We start from the raw sequence: 8400 nt of genomic DNA, 5'->3' as shown, positions 1-8400 counted from the left end.
CTGGAGCATAGATGTGTAAATTCTAAGTAGTTAGTCTAGGCATGGCAGCCAAAAATCCATATAAATAAATAAGGAAATAAACATGGAAAAGGGGGAGTCCTGATGTAAAGGCTGATAATGAGGAAACAGTGGGTCTGCTGACAGAGCAGTTAGAGAAATGAGCAGTGAAGAACAATCATGAGGGCCAGGGAGAAACTGGCTGCCAAGAAGAAGGGAAATGACTAAATGCGTTAAGGACAACAGGAAGATCAACTAGGCTTTGAGCCAGACCAGAAAAAGAGATTCAGAGGGAAGCTACCATGGCTCATGTGCTGGATTGAATGGTTATTCTGCAGTGAAAGCAACAACTGAGATGTTATAAGCAGTCTGAGATTTAGAAGAAAAAACAGGTAATACAGATCCCATGAAAGAGAACAGACCTGCGTCAAAGTTCAGTGGCTTTTCATAATTATTTTTGATAATTATTTGCAAATTTTCTTCTCCTGACCTGTGCAGTACTAGTTTGGTGTACAGGGATTCTCTGTTCCAGCAGGTTCTCATCACAATGTGAAAGGTTCATCTCATTCCGTGCTAGTAGCTTTTTATACTTGTAGCAATTCCCTCAGGTTACTAATGGATCATTTACACATCTGAGAATGTTGTTAAGAAGCTCCTGAGGTGGAATGGGATTCCAGCTGTAGCAGCTACCTACTGCTCTTATTTCTTAGGGCAGGCTCCTGAGAGTTGCACAACTGCCTATTAGCAAGTTGATGATGGATGGAACAGCTGTAAATTTACAAGTAATGGTAAGCTTGAGACTCCTAAATTAGTTAGAGAACAGCAATTTTCAAATTTTAAACCAGACATTGAACCAGGATCTTTTTACAGGATAATACCACCAACAAGACAACAGGTCAGTTGTTGAAAGCTATAAGCATTCCTCTGTTCTTTCCTATGGTTCTCCATCTGTTTTGAAAATAGATAATCACAATCTCAGGTCAATTTAGCACAGGCTTTAATTTTTCTACTGATCTGCTGGATGGTAATCAGAAAATTATACGTTCCTTTCCATTTCACTGGACTATGTAGATCTATTCTTCTGCAAAATCACCTAAATGCATGTGTTCTGAGAGGTAAGTGAAAAGTAAGGAATTAATATAGTAAAGAGGCAAAGCAAGAATAGTCACACAGGGATAATGAGAAAGAAGAAACAACAGAATGAGGCGGAAGGAAGAATAAGACAGCTGGTTCAGCAGATGGAAAAGAGAGAGCATCATACCCCTGGTGATTCTGTGAAGCTCTTAAAGACACACTACAGTGAAGAGAATACTCTGGGAAAATGAAAATGAGAGAATGAAGAAGATGCAAACTTGACGCAAGAAATCTTGTTTTCCTTGTAGCCTTTGACAAAAAGCCAGAAATACATATGAAAGGCCAGAAAGAGGCCTACTGAAGGAGAAATGAACAACTTTTCTGGAAAGAGAAAACTGTTATTGCAATCATACTTAAAAGACTGAAAGGAATAGAATGAGAAGTTACCTTTTTTTTCCAGTTGTTTCATCTGCTGGTCTTACAAGTCAAGGGCTAATTGGTGGGCTTGACCTCACCTAACTTTACAAGTCTTTATCTGAGCTAATTTTTAGCACATGTACAGTTAGGTGTCTCTGGCACTCATTCACTACCAGGAAAGTAATCTCTGTCCATAATATTAGGAGCTCTCTGAGCAGAAAGAAACACACCTGAAGATTTTGGATTAAAATTCTTTTCACAAAAAAAAGCTGTATCCTCAATCTTTGATTTTTTTGTCTTAGTTTTGATATGTTTCTAGACTTGGTCTACATTTAATAATGAATTATATGGATGGTGTCTCCCAGGACTAACAGATTTCAAATACCTTTTCCTTTTGGATCTAAAAATCCTTGAAATGATTTATTGTAATGATAACTAAGTCTAAGAATACCCTATGTAGATCATGCCAGGGAACTGAAATAAAAAAAGTGAATTTTAAAACACACAGGGGAGAGCAATATAAATTTAATAGTTCTATTTTCATCTTCAGCAAGCATGGGTACTAACTGTTAATTGCTCTGAACAGGCACATGATAAGTGAAGGAGTACCTGAAGTACTTGTTTCACTAAATATTCAGGTTATTTTTTTTTGTAGAACTAAATTTTTTATGAAAACATGGAATGCATCATAAGGGCTAAATAGTATTAGGCACTTTTAATTAGTGTCTGTAGTCTTGTATATGGAGTTCAATGGTGTTACTATATGAAAATAAGCTTGCAGCATCTAGAGAATAGGACTCAAGAAGATCAAAGTGAGGTAGTGAGCTCTGAGATGTGTATAGGACATTGTATCATTGACAAGAGTGTGCTCCCACCAGCAGATACAACCACAGGAATGGAAGCTCAACCCATCTTTCCCCAAAACTTCAATGCCTGACTTGTCTCTCCCAATTATTCAAATAATTAAAAGAGGTACCTGAGTGAATTTTTAGGGAACTGATCACATGCTTAAACATTAGGTCAAAGTTAGGTCTCTGTTTAATGCCTTTCTTTTCTATTTGCCAATTCTGTATAAAAAATGTCTAACACAATTCAATTACAATAATCTCATAGCGTGTATGAAAAAGGAGAGAAAAATGTCACCAAGGGAAATTAGAACACTAAGGCAGTCCTTTTCATTTGGTACTTTTTTCCTATGAAGCTTATTTTTATTGATGGTTTGTTGTACCACTTTATTGCTTTGTTTGGATCATCTTTGCAGTACTTTCCAAATTTAAAAATGAAATATGTGACCCTCTTCTTTTGTTGTCCCTTTTAAAAAAATAGCGACTAAATGTTCTCATCTGACATCAGCTGTGTCCCTTACACAGATGATTCATGAGATATCATGTCATGGTGAAAATTAAAGGGTAAAAGGGCATCTTGAATCCTATTACTTTTATTTCTCTGTTGATTTGGGTTTTTTGAAATGGGTGGCTTTTTACTGGTTCTCTATCTGTTTTTATGATTTCTGCCAGTCTTTATGTTCTCAAAAGAAAGTAGTAGAACAATCACTGAAAAGGGAAAATAATCAGAAAGCTAAAATACCACTTCAGATTCACTCAGATATATCACAATAATGATTTTCCTGGAAGAATGAAGCCTGATGCCAAACTCGAACAACATCATCTATGAACAAAGCACAAACAGCTAACGTGCCACTTTCTCACAGTTATTGTAACTGTGGCTAATTTAGATCAAACCATAGAGTATACAGATGTGTTTAAACAAATATCTTGCCTAAGAAGAATTTTTTGGTTGTGAAACAAAGTTTAGAGTGGAAATTTACTGACAGGCTAGAATACAATGCTCAATTAGAACAGTGGACCTTCAAAGCAAGTATAAACTCTTATGCTCTTAAGAATATCTGTCCAATAGTTCTACTAATTAATATTATTCAATTGGAGACAGCTTTTTGACTGCACTGCACAAAAAAAGGCCTCTTTCCTTAAATATAGTGAAATCGTGCTCTTAAAAGTGTGAGGCACCATTATTCCTCCATAACTCTTAACTCTGAATATAGTCCTAGAATTCGGATTTCTTTTTAACAGACATAAACAGGTTTGCACAGATTTCCCATGGTAAGACTGTGTCTTTTTAGTTCCATTTTAATCTTTAGCTCAAGTACTCTTTATTTTACTGATCAGTTGGTTTTGTTAGTGTTGTTTATCTGATGCTATAAGAACACGAATTTAAATTACAATATTGAAAACAGAGATCAAAGAAAGAAAAAATTCCATATTCACACTCAAAGATTCTTGACATGGTGAATTATTTTATTTTATTTTTAATAATGCAATTACAAGTGTAATGAATGACAATGGCCTCAGGACAATATCATTCTACTTGTGTTTTTATAAATATGAGAATAAAATGTCAGTGAAATGCTGTGCAAAATCTATCTCCAAAACAACTCATTTCTCAACTCCAATCACCTCCAAATGTGGAATAAAACTAAATTTTGATTTCTTCCTCTCTTGCACAATGTTGATATAAATATTATTGCTATTTTGTTTATACATTTGCAAATGTAATTATTCCTCGAAATCATCATAGTGGTCCATGAGATCTAACATGTGAGTATATATTGATTTGTAAAGCAGAAATATTTGAATGGCTCATGATCTGCTTGAGAATGTCTTACTGCATGAACTGTTTTCTTTTATTAAATATGCCACTGTATAATGGAGGTCAGAATTTGGTTCCGTTGTTCAAATTTTGGGATGAAGTTGTTAAAAAAATTCAACCATAACAACATGTCACTTTTGGGACACAAACTGCTTACGCGTGTTTCTTGTTTGGTGAATCAGTGTGATAACTGATTTGGAAAACCATTTCTGGTAATGTGAATGTAGTCACAAATATGCCATCTTCTTATACCTTCATGGAAAACCAGTACAACTCAGCATTCCTGTCTGTCTTCAACAAGACTAATTAGCAGGCTAACGAGGGTAGCAGATTGCACATTTTCCTTTGGGTTTTCAAAGGAGTCAGAGGAAAAGTCAGTGTTATTTGAACATTGCTACCTGTTTTACTTTTGCTCTTTTGAAAATTCCATGATAAAATATACAGATAGAAACATACATTCAGGACAATCAGAATACAAAACATATGTAATTGAATAAGATATTTTCTTTAACAATTGCTTTGCAAGCTCATGTTTTCAGTTGCTATTAAAAATTCCTCTGCCATAACAGAACATTTTTGCTTTTGATGCTTCTTGTATTTATGTGTAGTATTTTCTTACTTGTTTTTTTTTTTTTCTATTCTTGCTCTAATTTTATTTTCATCCAGGGTTTCCAGTAATATGGTAGATTTGTTGTAGAAGCTTTGGCCTTTCTGATACCGATGTATCAGACTGTGTAATGTGGTTAGGTCCAATTTGGTTGAGCTTCCATTTGCAGACATTTACAATGATCCTGTATAGCACTTCTCTTAAGCACAAGAACATGCTCTAGTTCCACCTATTTGATTGGACAGATTACAATCTTGACAGATTTTCAGATTATACACAATGAGTACATCTTTCTGAAGTACACACTGGAAAACATTTCTCAATATTCATTATTGCTACTTCTTGTTGGATTGTTCTTCATTTAAAATATGATTTCATTTTTTTAAAAAAATGTATACTTTTTCAGGAGAAATAAGCTAGAATTTACTCTTAGATACATCAGTTGTATGAAACAGATATGAGATAAAGATATTTCAAACTCTTTTTTTTTAACATTATATTGTGAAAAATGGACATTGCCTAATAAAAAGTTTTAATAGTAAGTGTCTTCGCAGTGTCTTCATAGCTTCTATATTACTGAAATATAAATCTTAGTGATGAATTAATTTAGAGATAATAGTATGATTTGCTTTCTTTGCTTACAAAGTTTGCTGAAAACACACTGGCTTATTATCTCCCAGATTAATTTCATTCTGTGCAAATGTATTTAAGACTGTGCAAAATGAACTGGAAAGAGAAGAAAGCCCTAAACAAGTTATTTGAGAAAAAAAAACAAAACCACCAAAGAACCTCAGTCCTAAGAGTGCTCATCAGGCAATTTTCAAATCATGTATCTGGTTTTGTCTGGAATAAGACTGTACATTGCAGTACAGTGTCTACTAATTCCATGTCATGTTGAAACTTTTAAACCTCAGCTATTTCTTGGGCTGAGTTTTTTTAAAAAAGGCACAAGATGTTGAAATGTCTTAATACAGAGAAAAAAGTATATGTATATGCATTTTCATTCTAATCAATGAAATCTTGTCTTTTGGAGCTCAGAACACTTACAGCATAAGAGGTGAGAAATGATATCCAAGAACTGGATGTTCTATTAAGCTAAGATGATCTGAACAATAAACATCATAACTGACATAGTTTTGAAACTCATTACTTTCTGCAGTGTGTTTCAGAAAAGAAAAGAGACATCAGCTTAGGCACATCTTCATTTGTTCTTCCAGAACAATACCTCTGGTTTACTTAAAAAAATATATTATAAGGAGAATGTCAGGACATCTCCAACATACATATTTTGTCTCCTAGAAGTATTCTGTATCTGAAATGCTATCAATTCATCTCTTGTTTGCCAGAAACACCCTTTCTTTGCATTTGGGGCATAGAATAGTATTGGAGTAAAGTTTTGGTGGGAGAGTTGAAATTCCATTTGCTTAGCTTCTGAAGATGAGTTTAAGCTTTGCTCTGGACTTGCATGTATATCTCAGCTGTATAAGGTTATTGGGAAGGAATCAAAGGTGTTGTTAACCACACCAGTCTTGGTTTTCCTGCGGATCTGGTGCCCTATAACTATCCTGGCCTGGTAGTTGACCTATCCCAGGCCTGCGCTTTCTCTTTCTTGTAGCAGGAAGAAAGGAGTTGAATTTTGAGTAAAGTATGTAACATCCTCATGGGTGTTTCACATTTCTTTGCAGATATTTGATACAGTGCAACATAACAAAGACTGGCATTGGCTACTTCTTGGTTTCCCAAAAATCGCATACTTCCAGCCGAAGAAAAACATACTTGAACATCCCTGGACCTCTTCTGCTTCCACTGATATGGAAAATCTTCATTTAAATCCATCAATTGAGAAGTCAGCTGCACTGTGAACTTTCTTCCTCTTTTGTTCCTTCTTAAAAAATTCTCCCTTTTTTCTCATTTGCCAAGTCCTGTGTTTGCAATGAAGGGGGAAACACGAGAAAAAACTCGTAACACCTTCTGGAGACAGAAAAGCAGAGATAATTTTGTGCATTTTGTCAAACACCTTCAAGAGTTCAAGTCATACTGTCTAAGCACTTTTTATTTCCAAGTACATATGATTTTTCTTACAGGTTTCTATTGATAATGACTGATGGCAATGCAGTAAGCACATGAGCTCTGGAAGAAAAAAAAAATGTTGCGACAAGGAAATTGTTTAAACAATATGAAACTGCCAATCTAAATTTAAATGTGCCCTTTAAACAAATCCATTGTCTCTACCTCCCTTTTGCAAGTACTGTAAATATGTCACTTCTGTTTTCTGTAGTTTCAGACTCTTCTTATCTCTTAATAGAGTTTGATGGAAATATCCCACTAACTCTTTCTCCCTTTTTCAACATGTTCAGTGAAGTAGGGTTGCAAAAACCAGAGCAACACAGAAAAACTGCTATTTGCATGATCTTATCTCTTGCCGGTTTTAACTTCTGCTCTCAATTTATTCCACACAGTTTTTTTAATAACAATAACTAAGTTCCTGATATGTACAGTATGGGTTTTTTTGAAACTCTTTTTAAAGAAGTAGGTTAAAAATTTCCAAAGGCAGCTTTTAATTCCTCGTGCAGTGATGATTTAAGCATCCAAATTAAGACAAGTGAGAGCCTATTTTAGAAGTGCTGAGCATCAGCAAGTCTGAGTTCTAGAGCATTAAAGCTCAGTACAGTCAAAGGATCAAGCAGGCACACACAAGCAACTCCAAATCAGAGACTGCTTTTGGAAAGTTTAGCCTCGTTTCTTAAGGGTGAAATCTCAGCCCTTCAAAGTCAATTACAAATCTCCCAATGACTTCAATAGGCTAGGATTTCACCCTTTATATTTTATAGGAAAAAACAAGCAACATCATACAGAAGTTTCTCTTTTATGATTTTCTTGATGTTTGCTCAACCCTGGCTTCCCTTTAGGTAGGAAAAATCATGGTTTTAATTTAAACTCCATAAAAACAAATAAACAGTAGCTTAATTACAAGGGTGGATGGGATGTTTCACAATGCTTAAATTAATGTAGTAAAACATCAAGTGTTTGAAAAAACATTTTTAAAACTCAGAAAACTTTAAACTGTAGTGTGTCTTCTCCTTGCTGTTTCCATCAGTGCTGGAGTTGCTAATTTTACAGCACAAATGGGAAACTGATGACAATTTCTGGTAAAGTAAGTTCAATTTATTTTGACTGATGCCAGCATCAGCACTATAGAATAACACTTTTAACTGCTTTGTCTGTAGTAGGTACTTCAGGATATACCTCTAAGATACACTGTGTCTGCTCCAGCTATATCTTATTGATCTCTTCCCATTTACTAAGGTATGACCACTCCCTTTATGGACCAGAGCAGAACTAAGAACATCGGTGGTCCACATACAGGGGGCCCTTGGCTAGAAGAAAGAGACTCTTGAGGAAAAAAAATGTCTGTTCTTTTGGGGGAGTAGGATGAGGACCACTCTTTCCTTTGAAACTTATGCTACTCCTCTTCTGTTTCATGGCTGGGCTTCACGAACGAAGATTTGGGAAGGTTCTATCCACATTTGTTACAGGCACGTTGGTGACTTATGAGGCTAATACGAGAGAGACATATCCGATTGCAAAAGGCACAGCAGAAAGACTCCTTAGATGGTGTATTCTGCAAAACACGGTTC

Source organism: Pipra filicauda, unplaced genomic scaffold, assembly GCF_003945595.2.
Source record: "Pipra filicauda isolate LSUMZ 115617 unplaced genomic scaffold, ASM394559v2 scaffold101_size5749837_pilon, whole genome shotgun sequence".
Classification (NCBI taxonomy): Eukaryota; Metazoa; Chordata; class Aves; order Passeriformes; family Pipridae; genus Pipra; species Pipra filicauda.
The sequence above is the reverse complement of the archived record's forward strand: the minus strand, read 5'-3'. Positions refer to the sequence as shown.